This window comes from Chrysemys picta, chromosome 1 (genome assembly GCF_011386835.1).
Source record: "Chrysemys picta bellii isolate R12L10 chromosome 1, ASM1138683v2, whole genome shotgun sequence".
Taxonomy (NCBI): Eukaryota; Metazoa; Chordata; order Testudines; family Emydidae; genus Chrysemys; species Chrysemys picta.
The window spans coordinates 230,989,687-231,009,256 of record NC_088791.1 but is presented as its reverse complement, the minus strand read 5'-3'; the positions used below and the strand labels follow the sequence as shown (position 1 = coordinate 231,009,256).

At 43.9% G+C, this 19,570-nt stretch overlaps 1 protein-coding gene across 1 annotated transcript in view; it reads right to left on the bottom strand.

The window, feature by feature from the left end:
• LOC101938601 (P2Y purinoceptor 8-like) overlaps positions 1-5,187 on the bottom strand; it is a 51,493-nt gene extending 46,306 nt beyond the window's left edge. The window contains exon 1 of the mRNA XM_024104437.3: positions 4,911-5,187. The gene's annotated coding sequence lies outside the window, so the exon portion shown is untranslated. The remainder of the gene's footprint in view (positions 1-4,910) is intronic.
• Positions 5,188-19,570: the final 14,383 nt, after the last annotated feature.

Sequence of the window (19,570 nt, the reverse complement as noted above, 5' to 3'; positions counted from 1 at the left end):
TTTCCGTTCCTCTGGTCATCTAGTAGCCCTTCTTTGCCCTTGTTCCAGTTTGAATTCATCTTTCTTAAACACGGGAGACCGGAATTACACACAGCATTCCAGATCAGGTCTCACCAGTGCCTTGTATAATGGTACTAACACTTCTCTATCTCTACTGGTAATACCTCACCTGATGCATCCTAAGATTGCATTAGCCTTTTTTCATAGCCGCATCACATTGGCGGTTCATAATCATCCTGGGATCAACCAATACACACAGGTCTTTCTCCTGCTCTGTAGCTTCCAACTGATAAATCCCCAGGTTATGGTTAAAAAAAAATGTTCTTAGTCCCTAAATGCATGACCTTGCACTTTATACTATTCAATTTCATCCCATTTCCATTACTCCAGTTTACAAGGTCATCCAGATCTTCTTATATGATATTCTGGTCCTCCTCCATATTGGCAATACCTCCCAACTTTGTGTCAGCTACAAATGTTATTAGCACACTCCCACTTTTTGTGCCAAGGTCAGTAATAAAAATGTTAATTAAGGTTGGTCCCAAGACCAATCCCTGAGGAACTCCACTAGTAACCTCTCTCCAGCCTGACACTTCACATTTCAGTATGATCCTTTGTAGTCTCCTCTTTAACCAGTTTCTTATCCATCTTTCAATCCTTTTATTAATCTCCATCTTCTCCAGTTTAACTAATAATTTCCCATGTGGAACTCTATCAACCGGCTTACTGAAATCCAGGTAAATTAGATCTACTTTGTTTCCTTTGTCTAAAAAATCAGTTAAGAAAGATATCAAGTTGATCTGTAAAACTATGTTGTATTTTATCCCAATTACCGTTTACCTCTATGTCTTTAACTACTTTCTCTTTCAAAATTTTTTCCAAGATCTTGCATACAATTGAGGTCAAACTAACAGGCCTGTCGTTTCTTGGCAATTCTCCAGTCACAGGGTAGGACCTCTGAATTTATGGATTCATTAAAAATCCTTGCTATTGGGCTTGCAATTTGCCAGTTCCTTTATTCTTGGATAGAGATTATCTGGACCCCTCAGTTTGGTCCCATTAAGATGTTGAGTTTGACTTCCATCTTGGTTGTGGTAATTTCTACTTCCAGATCCTCATTTCCATTAGCCACCCTTTCACTACCACTAAACTCTTCATTAGCCTTATTAAAAACGGAGGCAAATTATTCATGTAGGTGTTGGGCAATGCCTAGATTATCTTTAATCTCCCCCATCCTCAGTGGTCCCACTTCTTTTTTCCTTGTTTTCTTTTTATTTATATGGCTATAGAACATTTTACTATGGGCTTTAATTTCCTTTGCAATGTCCAACTCTGCTTGAATTTTGGCAGTTCACTCCCCCCCCCCTACATTTTCTTCCCTTCAAGAAGTAGCTTTCCTTCCTGATCCATCCCATCTTCTATTCCTTATGGTCTTCCTGCTTTTACTTAATAACCCCTTTGAGATGCTTGCTCATCCAGTTTGGTCTGCAACTCTTCCCTACAATCCCCCCACCCTTGCTTGGGATGCAGGCTTCAGGTAGTTTCTGCAACTTTGATTTAAAGTATTTCCAAGCCTCCTCCACATTCAGATCCTTGAGTTCTTCAGTCCAGTGCGCTTCCCTAACTAATTCTCTTACTTTTTTTAGTCTCCCCTTTTGAAATCAAGGACCCTTACAAAGGATGAATATAGGCAAACAACACAGGAATGCAGGGGCAAGATTAGAAAGGCAAAGGCAAAAAATGAGCTCAAACTAGCTACAGGAATAAAGGGAAACGAAGACCTTTTTATCAGTACATTAGAAGAGGAAGACCAAAGACAGGGTAGGCCCACTGCTTAGTGAAGAGGGAGAAACAGTAACAGGAAACTTGGAAATGGCAGAGATGCTTAATGATTTCTTTGTTTCGATCTTCACCGAGAAGTCTGAAGGAATGCCTAACATAGTGAATGCTAATGGGAAGGGGGTAGGTTTAGCAGATAAAAAAAAAAAAGAACAAGTTAAAAATCACTTAGAAAAGTTAGATGCCTGCAAGTCACCAGGGCCTGATGAAATGCATCCTAGAATACTCAAGGAGCTAATAGAGGAGGTATCTGAGCCTCTAGCTATTATCTTTGGAAAATCATGGGAGACAGAAGAGATTCCAGAAGACTGGAAAAGGGCAAATATAGTGCCCATCTATAAAAAGGGAAATAAAAACAACCCAGGAAACTACAGACCAGTTAGTTTAACTTCTGTGCCAGGGAAGATAATGGAGCAAGTAATTAAGGAAATCATCTGCAAACACTTGAAAGGTGGTAAGGTGATAGGGAACAGCCAGCATGGATTTGTAAAGAACAAATCATGTCAAACCAATCTGATAGCTTTATTTGATAGGATAACGAGTCCTGTGGATAAGGGAGAAGCTGTGGATGTGGTATACCTAGACTTTAGTAAGGCATTTGATACGGTCTCACATGATATTCTTATCAATAAACTAGGCAAATACAATTTAGATAGGGCTACTATAAGGTGGATGCATAACTGGCTGGATAACTGTACTCAGAGAGTTGTTGTTAATGGTTCCCAATCCTGCTGGAAAGGCATAACGAGTGGGGTTCCGCAGGGGTTTTTCTTGGGACCGGCTCTGTTCAATATCTTCATTAATGACTTAGATATTGGCATAGAAAGTACGCTTATTAAGTTTGCGGATGATACCAAACTGGGAGGGATTGCAACTGCTTTGGAGGACAGGGTCATAATTCAAAACGATCTGGACAAATTGGAGAAATGGTCTGAGTTAAACAGGATGAAGTTTAACAAAGACAAATGCAAAGTGCTCCACTTAAGAAGGAAAAATCAGTTTCACACATACAGAATGGGAAGAGACTGTCTAGGAAGGAGTACGGCAGAAAGGGATCTAGGGGTTATAGTGGACCACAAGCTAAATATGAGTCAACAGGGTGATGCTGTTGCAAAAAAAGCAAACATTATTCTGGGATGCATTAACGGGTGTGTTGTGAGCAAGACACGAGAAGTCATTCTTCCGCTCTACTCTGCTCTGGTTAGGCCTCAGCTGGAGTATTGTGTCCAGTTCTGGGCACCGCATTTCAAGAAAGATGTGGAGAAATTGGAGAGGGTCCAGAGAAGAGCAACAAGAATGATTAAAGGTCTTGAGAACATGACCTATGAAGGAAGGCTGAAAGAATTGGGTTTGTTTAGTTTGGAAAAGAGAAGACTGAGAGGAGACATGATAGCAGTTTTCAGGTATCTAAAAGGGTGTCATAAGGAGGAGGGAGAAAACTTGTTCACCTTAGCCTCTAAGGATAGAACAAGAAGCAATGGGCTTAAACTGCATCAAGGGAGGTCTAGGTTGGACATTAGGAAAAAGTTCCTAACTGTCAGGGTGGTTAAACACTGGAATAAATTGCCTAGGGAAGTTGTGGAATCTCCATCTCTGGAGATATTTAAGAGTAGGTTAGATAAATGTCTATCAGGGATGGTCTAGACAGTATTTGGTCCTGCCATGCGGGCAGGGGACTGAACTCGATGACCTCTTGAGGTCCCTTCCAGTCCTAGAATCTATGAATCTATGAACCCTAGCTGCGGACCGATTTTTGTTAATCCTTCCATTTAGTTTAAATTTGAATTAGCTCATGATCACTCGAACCAAGGTTGTCCCCTACAACCAGTTCTTCTGTGAGGTCCTCGCAGCACTAAATCTAAAATGACATCACCTCTTGTTTTTTTGGTGACTCTTTGGTGAAGCAAGCTGCCACATCCAGGAAAACGTGGGCCCTACCATTATTAGTAGCATTTATTCTCCATTAAATTAAAGTATCTCGTAATCACAGAATTCTCAGTAATATTTATTTCATTAAAAATGTTAGAGGTCTCTATTCATATCCACATCAGATCCTGGGAGTGTGTAACATAGCCCTAGCGCTATCCCAGGGGAGCCTCGGGGAGCTTTCTTCTCCAAAGTGATTATGCCCCAAACAGACTGTCTTATCCATTCCATCACTTCTAATTTCTTTACAGTCTATCTCATTCATAATATTCAATGCTACTTCACCACCTTTATCTTTATTTCTGTCTCTCCTGAACAGCACATTCCCTTCAATCCCTGTACTCCAGTCATGACTACAATTCAACTATGTTTCTATTATCCCTATAATATCTGGCTTCACTTCCTGCACCATTAGTTCTAGTTCCTCCATTTTGTTACCCAGGCTCCTTGCATTGGTGTACAAACATCTTAGTTGTTTCTGCTTGTCTATGCCCAGATTCCTCACCCGATTAGGTACAGTCATTCTAGTGCCAGTATTGCCTACCCGTTAGTGTAATTGGTATTGGCACTATCTTTCTTCTTGATATCCATTCCCCTACTCTCTGCTGTTGCTTTCTCCATTACTGTATTCTCTCATTTAATATTCCTCCAGCTCAATATTAGCTGAAGTGGGTAGTCCAGAATAAAGGCAATGGAAAGATGGCAATGATCAGATGGAAAAGCATTTCCTTGTCATAGACATAACTGGTGGAAAATTTTCTGAGGGAATATTTATACTGCAATAAAACCTACATAGCAGTGTGTCTCAGAACCTGGGTCAACTGACTCAGGCTTGCGGGGCTCACACTACCAGGCTAAAAACAGGCAGTATAGATGTTCCCGTTCAGACTGGAGTCTGGGCTTTGACACCCACACCCTTTGCCTGGTTCAAACCTCACCACCAGGAAGCAATTAACCATTCAGAGGCTTCAAATGGCAGAGCAGATAAAAGTTCAAGAGTATGAGCCTTGAGGCCCCTACCAAGGCACCAAAAAACAGACCTGTCTCAGCTGCTTACTGTGGGGACCACAGCCCAGCTACTGCTCATACATAGAGAACAAACATTTAAACAAGCAACCCACAGATGGATCAAATGCACCACTCACCAAGTCCAGCTATCTTCATGCACAGAGTCTGCAACAGTGCCCTCTGAAACTCCTGTTAGCTGCTGCTCTTCACAATGGTAAAGCTATAAAGTTTCCTTAAAAGCTCCTATGTTCATAAATAAAGTATCACATAGTGCAACTATCCCTCTGAAGTCTATCTTACCAGATTTCACAAGCTAAGCTGATGTGGACCTCTGGGAAATGCGGAAGGACAGGGACCATCGGAAGAAAAATAGCATTTACAGGAAATATTGCTGATTCACTTGGTAGTCCTCTTTCCTGAAAGTCTGTATTGAACCAACGTTCTTGCACAGTGTTAGGAAACTTTGCTGCTGGAGGGTGTGTCTTTTTGCTGCAACATGAAACTGATGTCCTGGCCATTTAGATCCACTGAACTGTTTGTGGTTATTATAGATTACATGAAAGAGAAGGAATATTTACCTTAGTGTCCTGGCCAAATTTCTAGTGGGAATTTTGCCTACCTAAAACTCTCTTGCAGATTCAAAAATTTTAATTTCAGAAGTTCATCTACTCTGACCTCCTGCATAACACATTCATAGTTTCAGCTGGTTGTGAATATTACTGAATATATTATTATTATATTATCGTCTTCCTTTTCTGAATTGTTGTGCAGTGTTACAATGAGCTGTTAAACTGTTGTCATATTCCACTCCAGAAGTGGCTGCATTTCAGGATGTATGAATGTTTCCTGCATATTAGTTTATAAATTGCTTAAAAAAAAAAACCCTCTGGGATAAAAAGTGCTACATAAGTATAATATCTTTTTATTAACTGAAATAAAATGTAATATTTAATACAAAAGAAAACACTTGCTGTGATCCATAACTGACTATATTCCACTAAATGAATAGAGTCATATAATTGAAGCTATAGCCACAGAAGTCTGAAGTAATAGTATATAAAAATATTTTAAGTCAGTCTTTGTGTAAGAATGAAGATAATTACTCTATGATCTGTTTGACTTCCTAATAGTAGAACTTTTGAAAACATAAATTTTGCTAAAGAGTCTAACACAGTGACTGCTTGTACTTAATTCTAATGTTGTTGTTTTATGGGATGAAGTGTACTATATACTTCAGCCAGACAGTTCATAACTATATTCAGCTGCAAGTGGTAAGAAAGATATATTCATCCCAACAAGCAGAAAGCAGAAGTGGGTAACTAATGGACAATGTATTGAAGGTGGCAAAAAGCATAGTGTGTGATACCCTTATTAGTAATGGCCCAAGGACACATAGCAGGTTGTACTAACAAGCTGAACCCACAGATTTAAGAATGGATTAGGGACGGGGGAGATCCGCAGCTGGTCTAAACCATCATAGTTCCATTTACTCCACAGAGTTACAACAACTTACACCCGCTGGGGATCTGCCTCACAGAGTGCAGCCAATAAAGTGAAATTTGCACATACACAGGCCACACCCTTACTCCTACCGTACCAGTAGATCTTCCTGCATATCCATAATTTCCCATTGTACCTGCCATATTTACTGACATAGAATGTGCAATTAGATAAATATATCTAGCAGAATGTTAATAAAAGGCCTGATGAAAACAAATAAAACTTCTCATTGCCAAAAAGCAAAAGAGCCCATAGGAAATAAACTGTATTCTGCATCACATATTCCTATCTACAGATGCCTACTTTAGAACTCTGGTTTCCGTTTGTTAGTAGAAACCATCTGTGGAGCTAGGTGAAAACCAATTTGCAACTCAAATTTCAGTTGTGGTGAAATCTATGTATTTTAGGATTTTGTACTGTTGCAAACCTCTTTAGTATCTGAGCACCTTCCATATAAAATTGACTAAATAATTCACCATGCCAGTCTATCAGTTTTGTGTGTGTGTGTGTGTAAGAACTAAAGAATGAAGTGGGTGAACTGGAAATAGGAAAAAAAGTCTCACTGAAATCAGCTACTATACTAGAGAACTGGGGGGCAGCAAATGTTGTAGTCGGGTCTGGTTCTAGTCAATAACTTCATAAATGACTGGTATAGAGAGCAAACTTACAAAGTTTGCAGACAATAGCAAGCTGGGAGGGGTTGCAAACACTTTAGAGGACAGGATTAAAATTCAAAATGATCTTGACCAAATGGAGACATGGTCTGAAATAAACAGGATGAAATTCAATAAGGACAAATGCAAAGTTCTGCACTTAGGATAGAATAATCAATTGCACACATACAAAATGGGAAATGATTGCCTAGGAAGGAGTACTGCAGAAAAGGATCTGGGGGTTATAATGAACACTAAATATGAGTCAGCAATGTAATACTATTGCAAACAACATTCTGGGATGTATTAGCATGAGTGTTGTAAACAAAACCTAAGAAATAATTCTTCCACTCTACTCAGCACTAATAAGGCATCAACTGGAGTACTGTGTCCAGTTGTGGGCACCACACTTTAGGAAAGATGTGGACAAATTGGATAAAATCCAGAGGAGACCAACAAAAAGTGATTAAAGGTCTAGTAAACATGATTTATAAGGAAAGATTGAAAAAACCTGTGTTTTTTTAGTCTGGAAAAGAGAAGACTAAGCAGGGCATGATAATCTTCAAATATGTAAAAGATTGTTATAAAGAGGAAAGTGATAAATTGTTCTCCTTATCCACTGACAACAGGACAAGAAACAGTGGACTTAATTATGGGAACTTTAGGTTAGACATTAAGAAACATTTCCGAACTGTAAGGGTAGTTAAGCACTAGAACAAATTACCTAGGGAGGTTGTGGAATCTCCATAGTAAGGTTTTTAAGAACACGTTAGAGAAACACCTATCAGGGATGGTCTAGAGCAATGGTTTTCAACCTAGGCCCCTGGGGGTCTGCAGACTATGACTAAGATTTACAAAGGGGTCCGCTCCTCCATTAGAAATTCTTTAGGGGCCCTCAAATGAAAAAAAGTTTGAAAACCACTGGTCTAGAAGATACTTAGTCCAGCATCATTGCAGCAGGCTGGACTAGATGACCTATCAAGATTCCTTCCAGTCCTACATTTCTATGATTCTATTGTCTACAAGATAGTAGCCTTACTTCTTGGTAAACTGGGTGAAACAATAATTAAAGGTAGATGTAGATAAATGATAAAAACAAGCATAGGGGTTTTTTAATATAGTACATATTTAATTTATTGCCAAAAGATACCTTTAAGATCAAGAGCTTAGTAGGATTCAGAAAAAAACATGTAGACATACAAATTAGTCTCTGCCCATTTATCTATCTATAGCTATGTATAGCTTGCATGCTCTGGTTCTTTGGAAAAGAAATAGTCAAAAGAAAGGACTGGACAGAAACTGACTGAAGTTAGTTTCTGCCCCAACCTCACCTCCTGGGGCAGGAAGTGAGTTACTGACTCAACAGGCACCATCTGGTACAGTGTGTCTGGTGCACCTGCTATCTGAGGCAGTGACATGAGAGAGGGGTGAAATTAAGTCAGTGATAAAATTTGAGTAATGTAAGGAGTCCAATGCTGCCCAATTCTATGAAAATGTTAATGCATATTGTGCTGCTCTGCAACTATAGCTATATAGATATTTGCAAAATTTAAATAAAACAAATCCTCATATTTCAGGCAGAAGCTAATCAATAGCTAATGGGGGTTAGGAAGAAATATGCTGGCAGATGTTCCCATGATTGTCCACTACAGGGCTTATTGCACCTTTCTCTGAAGAATACCACCACTATTATTGTGATGGGGTATATCAAATCCTCTGAGACCCCTTGCTGGAGGCCTTCTGGCCCTGCCACACCCCACCCCAGAAAAGGGCAGTGGCGAGGGTCCTCCAAGCTGCCTAGAGTGGCTGTGTGGGACACAGCCAATCAGGGTCCAGCAGGTCTTTATAAGAGCTGCAGCAGGGCCAGAGTAAGTTGTAGTTCCTTGCTGGAGCTGGGGGAGCATGGATGTTGTGTGGCAGGCAGGCAGGGCTGCAGAATCTCCGAAAGGGCGGTGCTGCTAGAAGTCGGGGAGGGTGAGAAGGTGTCCTGAGTTGGTTGCTGGGACTCCATTAGGACAAGGCCCTGAGGTAAGGGTGAAGATGGTACAGGGCCTTGGGGAAGCAGACCAGGGAATTAGAGAAGCTGTGTGACATAAAAAAGGACCACAGTGGATGGCTGTTTTCTACAGGGTCCCTAGGTTAGGACCTGGAGTAGGGGTGGGCCTGGATCCCCCTTGCCTCTCTTTTCCCCCCTCTCCCCCTATAAGTCACTGGGAGAAGTGGCCTGGACATTGAGGCACCTCAGAGAGGGAACTGAACTGTGGCAGCCCAGCTGGAGAGCTGTGACCAGAAAGGGCTCAAGGAGACATTGTCTCCAGGGAGGGAGCCCTGGGGCAGTGCTCTATTCTGGAGCAGGGACAAACAGAGAGAGAGAATGCAGGCCCAGGCACTCGGCCAAAGGCAGGCACTTGTGAGAGGTGAGTGTGCCCCCGTTACAGACAGGATAATGGACTAGAACAGCACTCGTCTGATCTGACATGGCAGTTCCCACATCCCTAGTCATGCTCTATTGCCTAGTTCTACTGGCTGCTCTTGGACTTTGGGAAAGGAAGAGAAAAGAGATAACAGGCCTAATTCTAATCTCAGACCTACGTAAATCAGACCAAAACTTCAATGGGAGTTAAGGGATTTTGTACCTTGCTTTATCAAGCCCCTTGCATGCTCTGGTTCTTTGGAAAAGGAATAGTCTTTGGAAAAGTAATGTAAGGAGTCCAAGGCTGCCCAATTCTATGAAAATGTTAATGCATATTGTGCTGCTCTGCAACTAATTCCACATCCTGTATAAAAGAGGACAAAATATCTCATTTTCCCCCTTCCCATCTACCAGTCATGGTGGCTTCCAGTACTAAGCCATGTGACCTGTCAGGGTTCTGAGCAGGGGCTGAGAGTTGTAAGAAGACCTCTCTCTATGCAAGACTCCTAGTGGCTGGGCCACATGTCACAAATATCACATAAAATGCAGAATTATCTGTGCTACGCATGTGTTCAAGTATTAACACAACCTTCACACCTGCTGTTTATAACTCATGTCCTATATAAAAAGGAATAAAAATCACATGAGAAAATTCTACTGTTTGCCATGTAATTGCTTGAAGTCAGCTTTACCGTTCTCAGACTGAATATGATCATGTGATGGGACATTCCAGGGTGTAATTCAAGCCAGTGAGGAGTTGTGTCAACACTAGCCATGCACCCCGAGGTTCCTCACAATGCTTTGCTGCTGTAGCTCCCAACCTGGGATTCTCCCAAACAGCATGCAGGTCATGCCCTGAGCGTCTGTGGGTATAGCCACAGCCCTGGTCCAACAGCTTTGACCCCAGCAGCCTGTCAGCAAACACCAGCCATACTATGGCTTCTAGAAGTCTTGGTTATTACTTGCAGGGTGACCCCAACATACTCCAGTCCTGGATTTCCCCCCTAAATTGTGTGTTCTGTATTGTCCAGCCCTCTCCTGAACAGTCCAGATATATTAGGCCCATTGCTCCTCTCAGGGGTTCAACATACAACAGTCTGCTACTTTAAATGGAATTAGCCAAACAATTCCTAATCCAATTGGATTAGTTTTAATTAAAGAATAAAACAAGTTTATTTACTTACAAAGAGAGAGATGTTAAGTGGTTACAAGTATGAGGCATTAAAGTCAAAAATGGTTACAAAAATAAATCACTTTCTAAACTTAACAAGATAGACTTGGTTTAATGTGAAGTTCTTTCGACAGGTTTCCAGTAATATTACTGACCAGTTTTTTTCACATCAGGATTTGCTCCCAAAGTCCATAGGCTGTTTCTTTTTCTTCTTAGGTGAAAAAGGGAGAGATGGATAGGGACAGATAACGTGGGCTGGTTTTGCCCCTCACTTTTATAGTCCAGTCCCTCTTGGAGCAGCATTTTCCTGAAGGTTACCCCTCAGAGGAGGGGTGGGCAAACTTTTTGGCCTGAGGGCCACATCGGGGTTCCAAAACTGTATGGAGGGCTGGGTAGGGAAGGCTGTGCCTCCCCAAACAGCCTGGCCCCTACCCCTCCCACTTCCCGCCCCCTGACTGCCTCCCTCAGAACCACTAACCCATCCAACCCCCCTCCTTGTCCATTGACCATCCCCTCCTGGGACCCCTCACCCCTAACTGCCCCGCCGGGATCCCACCCCCTATCCAACGCCCCCTGCTCCTTGTCTCCTGACTGCCCCGACACCTATCCACATCCTCGCCCCTTGACAGGCCCCCCAGGACTCCCATGCCTATCCAACCCCACTGTTCCCTGACCGCCCTCCCCCAGAACCTCTGCCCCATCCAACCGCCCTCTGCTCCCTGTCTCCTGACTGCCACCTGGGACCCTCTGCCCCTTATCCAACTTCCCCCCCCCCCCCGGTCCCCGCCTCCTTACCATGCCACTTTTCCGGAGCCAGCCATGCCACCACACTGCAGGCAGGAGCTTGCAGCCCTGCCGCCCATAGCGCTGGTGGCACAGCGAGCTGAGGCTGTGGGGAAGGGGGGACAGCAGGGGAGGGGCCGGGAGCTAGCCTGCCTGGCTGGGAGCTCAAGGGCTGGGCAGGATGGTCCCGCGGGCCGGATGTGGCCTGTGGGCCGTAGTTTGCCCATCTCTGCCTCAGAGCAATGTTTATTCAAAAAGTAAAGGCGGCGACATGGTGTCTAGTGGTGAAGAGTTGCATGATGAAGTTTGCTGATTTTCCTTGTCTTCTATTTCCCCCCTCTCACTGTCTGAAGACACTGTTTACAACTTATCTGTAAACTGATGTAAACACACTCCTGTTGTGTAAGGCCTGCTTGACAAGTCCTCCCTAATAGGGGCTACATGGGTTCGAACATGCGCTACCAACGTCATTTAAAGGAATTCATAACTTTATATATAATGTTACTACATACATTCTACCATACACTACTGACCAGTAAGTTATTAGTTTTCAAATGATACTTCAGAAGACATATTTTGTACAAAGATTATTACAATAGTGTATAGGGTGTGAATACAGAGGTACATTCTGTCACAGTGATATATTATTATTAGTTAAGCACTGTAAACTGATGGAGTCCACTCGGTTCCAGCAAATCTGGCTACACACACTTCGTACAAATTCCAGAGTTATCCAGTCCCTGGGCATTGTCTTTATTTCTAAGTAACTCATATTAAGCATAGCGTAAACCTAAGGGCTTAGGTGATAAGGGTATGGAATAGTTTCCATATGAGGAGAGATTAAAAAGACTGCGACTTTTCAGTTTGGAAAAGAGACAACTAAGTAGGGACATGATAGTGGTCTATAAAATCATGAATGGTGTAGAGAAAGTGAATAAGAAAGTGTTATTTACTCCTTCACATAACACAAGAACCAGGGGTCACTCAATGATTTACTGGGCAGAAGATTTAAAACAAACATGAGGAAGAAGTTCTTCACACAACACACAGTCAACCTATGGAACTTGTTGCCAGGGGAAGTTGTGAAGGCCAAAAGTATAACTGGAATAAAAAAAAATAGGTAAGTTCATGGAGGATAGGTCCATCAGTTGCTATTAACTAAGCTGGTCAGGAATGCAACCCCATGCCTTGGGTATCCCTAAGCCTGTGACTGCCAGAGGCTGGGAGTGGACAACAAGGGATGGCTCACCCAATAATTGCCTGTTCTGTTCATCCCCTCTGAATTACCTGGCAGCAGCCACTGTCGGAAGACAGGATACTGGCTAGATGAATCATTGGTCTGACCCAGTATGGCTGTTCTTATCTCCTCTATATTGATAGCAAAATGTAAGGCACCATACCTGCCTCTGTGAATCCACAGGAACCAATCAGCCTCTCCGTGCAGGAGAAGCTTGCCAGTCTGTTACAAGTACCAATAGTATGCGTAATTGTACACAAAAGAAAACATGGTCCCTGTTCCGAGGAGCTTAGAGTCTAAATAGACATACAACACAGAATGCACTAGCACAGTGGTTCTCAAACTTTTTTTTTCACGGACCACTTGAAAATTGGTGAGGGTCTCAGCGGACCACTTAATGATCTTTCCAAATGCTATTTGTACCATTAGCTAACTATTGTAAAGCACTTTGGATAAAAGTGCTATAAAAAAAATTAACATTTTTTTGTTTTACAAATAAAAGCACACAACTCATATTTTAATATCAGTAGTCTTACCTTTCTAATGCAATGGATGTGCCCTCTCTCCCCTGCCGCGGCAGCCCCTGAGCTGAGGCTGGGAAGGAGGGGGATCTTTCCCCCCACCACAACAGCCACAGGGCTGAGGCTGGGAAGGAGGGCCATCTCCAGCCGCAGCCCTGGAGCTGGGGAAAGTCGCCTCTTTCTCTGGCAGCCACAGCCCTGCACATCCCAAATTCCTCCCACCCCCTCTTCTCACCCTACTGCCCCCTCCCACCTACCTCCTATTCCCCCCAAAGCCACCACCTCACCTTGCGTCTTCTCCAGGATCCAGGCATCTATTTAGTGGAGCCATGCCTGCGCAGCTCCACTGATTAGGTGGGTGGCCCTTCATTCTCTTGTGTGCGGCTGCCCAGGCGCACACCTTAGAGGGGACTATCCGCGGACCACCTGAATGGAGCTCGTGGACCACTGGTGGTCCACGGACCACAGTTTGGGAACCTCTGCACTAGGAGACACAAAAAACAGTGCTATCTGTCATGTTTTAGAGCTCACCAACACCAGTAAGGGGTTCTGTCATTGCCTGCCCTGTATCCTGCTCGGAGCCTTGATCCCAGTAACCAGCCCACTAATATAAAGCTCTCACCCTGGCTTCTACCAACCTAGTTACCGCTGGCAGGATGATCCCAACAGCCCTAATAGTACTGGGTCCCCCCAAATCCATCTACCCCAAGATCTTAACTGCCAGACACTCAGAATTTTCTCTTCTGGTTCATCACCTCTGAAGATATGAAACCTGCCCCCCAGTTATCAGTTCACTTTGGCATGCAGACTCCACACAGTTTGGGCACCAGAATCCTGCTTGGGATAAAAATAAACAAAAAGTGTATTTAATGGAGAAATCACAGATTCAAAGATGAAATAATAAGGAAAAGTGAACAGAGACAAGTTACACAGAAAATACACACAGACGCAACTTCAGTCTTCACACTTCTGCATTAGATAGATTCCCTTTTTAATACTAGTTACCTACTGCCTTTGAACAGTTTCCCAATGTACCCTACAGCCATTGAGGGGACCCAGGGTTCACAGATAGCCCCCTCCACCACCTTTGAGATTGTCCCTCGGTTCTGGATACCTGTGACGTTCCCCTAGTGTTATCTGGACCGGTGATCTGCTAGGTCACTCCAATCCTTGACTCTGGGAGCCAGCCTTACCCTGCTCTGCTGTGAGAACCCCCACTCCTGGTTTGTTCCCGCACAGCCTCTGGCATGTAAGCTGCTCCCAGCTACGTGAATGAGCACTTTTGGCCAGCCGCTGCTTGGATTGTGCAAGCAAATGATGCTAGCCAATAACTTCAGTCCCAGACACAACCCTAGGAACTTCCATCTTGCAGTGTCCAGGTATGCCTGCTGGTCGCTGCAAGCTTATATGAATTCATCATTTTAACAAAGAAATTGATATGCACCAGGCTTGTTATCCCAAGGAGAGTCTCTGACACGCTTCAGACCAAACACACTGCTTCAGGTAGAATAAACAAACAAATTTATTAACTACAAAAGATAGATTTTAAGTGATTATAAGTCAAAGCACAACAAGTCAGATTTGGTCAAATGAAATAAAAGCAAAACATATTCTAAGCTGATCTTAACACTTTCAATGCCCTTCCAAACTTAGATGCTTCTCACCACAGTTCTTTTTTCCTTCTTGGCTTTGCCCCCTCCCCCCTTCAGAGTCAGGTGAGCATTACCTCATCGCAGTCCCAAACTTACCAGAGGAAGGGGGGTGACTCACTAAAGAGTCCAACAAATCGTTTGTTGCTGCCTAGGCCAGTGTCCTTTGTTCCTGTAAGGTTGGGCTGGGTTTGTCCCATACATGCCCTGATGAGGTGTGAACTGCCCCTTTGTTCCTGGAGAGTTTTGCCTGGGCTTGTTTTAAGCCATGAGGACACATTTTCAGCCTCATAACTATATACATGAAATTACAACCTATAACATAACATTACTATAACAACAATGCTCAGGGCATCATGAGCCTTCTGAAGACACATAACATGACAAACTTTGCATTGGATACCACACAATCGTATTATAAGGATGAACATGGGGATGTAGGGTGTTCCCCTGAGATACAGAGTGTCACAATACCCTTCACTTCAAACCACTTCTCTTTTAAGGGTTTGCAGTTCTCTTTTTGTTTCTCTCAGATTCATGGTGGGGGAAATTCCCTCTCAACTCAGTAGTTGGGATGACTCGTTGTCTTCCCACTAACTATAATGGGCCATCATTTTTCTTTTCCTGGGTCGTACCATGGGCCATTAGTTGCATTCAGTTTTGTGTACCCATCTGGCTTGGGAGGAGCCCTCCCTGCTGTGAGGTATATTTGAAATTTAGTACAGGTCATGAGCATAGTATTCTATATACATGAATGCATAATTCATAACCACTGTCTGTATACATATCTCATAATGACTATCAAGTTCAGAACATTACAAGGTTTCATAAAAGACCTTACTTGTCATATTTTTTATACACAATAATATTGTATACAACCAGCTGATTCAATTGCTTACTCTTTGGAGTTCAGACCCCCTGTCTTCCCCTTGGGGCGAATGGACTCTGATTGTCACACTATCATGTTTTTTTCTTTTAAATTTCTGTCTGTTCAGATACAACTATGATAAAGTGTAATGTACTACAACACTATATGTTAAATTATATATGATGCTGGACAGAGATTGCTTATGCTTCATCAAAAGCTAAAACTGCAATACAGAACCAAAGAAACTGGATGGAAAAGACCCATTGGGTCATCTAGTCCTAAATGTTAAACCAAGATGGTTCTCTCCATATGACTTTTCTGAACTTAGACCCTTAAAATGGGACAAACTAAAATACAGCCCTAACCATGATCTGTCTGGCATAGTTACATTTCATAGTTACATACATTTCATAGTTACATACAGACACCTGTCTGGCATAGTTACATTTCTCTTGGAACATTTTTGTGTTTGTGTGAGTGCTAATTGTGGATGGGACAATTTTGTTCTATATGTATGTTATCCATCTCTCTCTCTCTCTCTCTCTCTCTCTCACACACACACACACAGTTGGAGAATATGAGCATCCCAAACTGTGCCAGAAAACATCTGTGTACTGCCATGGTTACAGAGTAGTAAGGGCAGATCCCCACCAAACAACGTATTCAGATTGGGGTTCCATCCTTCTGTTCTCAGATCATTTTGTGATTTAATTGACCACTCACTATAATGATATCCCATTCTCATCACCATATCCTAATGCTATGAAATCAGATTGCTAATCAGTATAATGTTTTTTAAAATAAAGTAATAATGATTTTTTTAGAGCGAGAAGGTGGGCGAGGTAATAGCTTTCATTGGACCAACTTCTGTTGGTGAGAGAGACAAGCTTTGGAGCTTACAGAGAGCTTTTCCTCAACTCTAGGACCAACATGGCTACAACACTGCATACTACAAGTTTTTTTTTGTCAACTGGTTCAGATCTTTCTTTAGAAATAACTGTCCAAATACTGTAGGAAGTTCTTCAGTGACATCAGTTTCAACATCAGTTTTAGAGTCAAAGAAAAAGTTAGATTCTTGTGCAAACAACGGACTAGCTACTGCAGGCTTTTATTAGTCTCCTAGTGGGCTTCCATAGTATTACATGATTTTTCTCTCTGTTTTGAACTGCAATACATTTCAGAGAAAATAGAGTTCGTTTGCACTAAACATATATGTAGAACCTCAAGAAATTATTATTTTTTAAATAATTTTTCATTTTATTTTGTGGGAATTTCTTATTTTGTGTTATCCATTCAAAATGTTTTTTATTACATTTACATTAATAAAATAGTTCAAAAGACTGTATATAACTAAAAAGATTATAAGCATCCCAGTTTATCCTATTTTATCTATACTACCTCATTTTATTAAGCATTAGTCTATGGAATTGAAAGGTTTTATGAATTAAAAACAAGCATACAGCAGTACACTTCCTTTTCTTTTTTCATGGTTTGTCCTCTGTTGCTTACAAACAGTTCCTTAGATGTTCTCCACTGACATTTACCATTACTGCAGCCCTCAAATAACCCCCGCTTCTCCATCCCCATTCAGTGACACAAACACCATAGGGCACCATGGATCTTTCCAACCCCTACTGTTTCCTTCTCCAACCCTCCACCCTCACCGCAACCTCTCCCTCTATATCCTCAGGGACCCCCCCCCCCCGCTTATTTATTCCCCCTCTTCCACTGAGACTCACCCTCCAAGCCCCCATTAGCCCCAGAAACCCCTTCCCTCCTGCACTGTACTCCAACTCCCCTGCTAGCTTCCCTCCTCCCCCAAAGGGGTGAAAGGCCCTGGGAGGTTGTTGGATCCTGCCCAAAGGACGAGTGGTACCTTGCACTTACCTTGCAGTGGTGACTCCTGTCCCATAGGTCTGGGGCCATCTCCCTGCTCTAGGTGTGGCAATCTGGTGCTCAGGGTTGCAGTGTTGCTCAGGTTTGGCCCTGCCAACCCTCCATCATCCTGACGCAGGGGCAGGTGAGCCAAATTTGAGTGAGTGACACTGCAACCTCAGGTGCCAGGTCACAATGCTCAGACCAGACACCTGGGTACAGCCCCTTGGGACAGGAGCCACAGGGACCACCACCACTGCAGGGTGAGTTTTTCATTTTTTGTCATTTTTATGTTCTTTTTTATTTTATTTCATGTTACTTAGCATTTGCAAAAAAACACTGGGCTTACTATTCAGCTTAGAGGAGCAAGACAAGAACAGCCATGTAATTGAAGTCACTAAATGGACAAGACACATTGTTATACAGCTGTTACTCATGTTTATTGTTGCTTGTTCTTCTGTCTTTCCCTTTCTGGTGTGTGTAATATTCTCACCTGGCTGCCATGTGCATTATTAAGGCTCCAAACCTGAAATTATCTCTACCAGGTGGATCACTGCATCCAAGTGGAACCCTGCTCACCATGCAAATTACATTGTAGAATCATGGCTTTAAAACTTACATACCTGTCTGAAAACATGATACCTACTATTGTATTATTGAATTCTGAAATCAATGGTGTGCCACATAAGCACAAGGGTCCACTCACCCGCTCCATGTTGCAGGATTGGGGCCCAAGTTGACTATGTCTGTTGTGTGGGAGGGGGCTCTGGGCTGAGCCTGGGGCAGGGAGTTGGAGCACAGGAGGTGTTTTGGGGTGCAGGCTCCAGCTAGGCGGCGGTTACCTTGGGCTGCTCCCAGCGTATCTGGCTCCTAGACTCAGGGGCAGCCAGGTGGCTCGGTGTGCTGTTCTGCCTGCAGGCACTGCCCCTGCAGCTCTCATTGGCCACGGTTCCTGGCCAATGGGAGCTGTGGACCTGGCGCTCGGGGTGGAGGCAGCGCGCAGAGACCCCCTGGCTGTCCCCGCACCTAGGAGCTAGAGGGACATGCCGGCCGCTTCTGGGAGCTGTGCAGACCCAGGGCTTGTAGGTAGCCTGCATTAGTCCCTCTACACTGCTGATTGAATTTTTAGGGGCCTAAAATCTCCCGGATTGGCTTCAATAGCCACTGGGAGATCGAAGCCCATTCTGGGAGATTCCTAGCCAATCCGGGAGGGTTGGCAACCCTAGCAGCACCCCATGCTATGGGGGGTGAGGATCATGGTGCTTCTCCACTACTGGAGGTTGGGAGTGGGTGCAGTACAGGAGACAGCACAGGCAATTCTTGCAATAATTTCTGTGATACGTAGAGGGGTTTGTCAAAGCCCTAGCACCTGGAGTCACGTTATCAGTGGTGGCACTCGGCATAAAGAGACTGAGCAATTGGCAAGGCCCCACAGAGCTCAAGGAGCCCTAGTGTTGCCAACTTTTTAATTGCACAAAACTGAACATCCTCGCCCTGCCCCTAATCTGCCCCTTCTCTGAGTTCCAACCCCCTCTCCCTCCATCCCCCCTCCCTCTGTCACTCGCTCTCCCCCACCCTCACTCACTATCACCAGGCTGGGGCAGGGAATTGGGGTGTGGGAGGGGGTGAGGACTCAGGCTGGGGGTGCAGGCTTTGGGATGGGGCCATAAATGAGGGGTTGAGGGTGCAGGACAGGGTGCTGGGTCAGAGGATTGGGGTGGAGGAGGGGATACGGGGTGCAGGCTCTGGCCAGGTGGCGCTTATCTCAGGCAGCTTCCGGAAGCAGCCGGCATGTCTGGTTCCTAGGCTCAGGGGCAGCCAGGTAGCTCTGTGTGCTGCCCACGCCGCCCCCAAAGCTCCGATTGGCCACGGTCCCCAGCCAATGGGAGCTGTGAAGCCGGCGCTTGGGGTGGGGGCAGCATATGGAGCCCCCGGCTACCCCTACGCGTAGGAGCTGGAGAGGGGACATGCTGCTGCTTCCCAGAGCCACAGGGAGTCTGCTTTAGCTTCGGGCCCCTGCTGCGCCGCTGACTGGACTTTTAACGGCCCTGTCGGCAGTGCTGACCGGAGCTGCCAGGGTCCCTTATCAACTGGGCGCGCTGGTCAAAAACCAGACACCTGGCAACC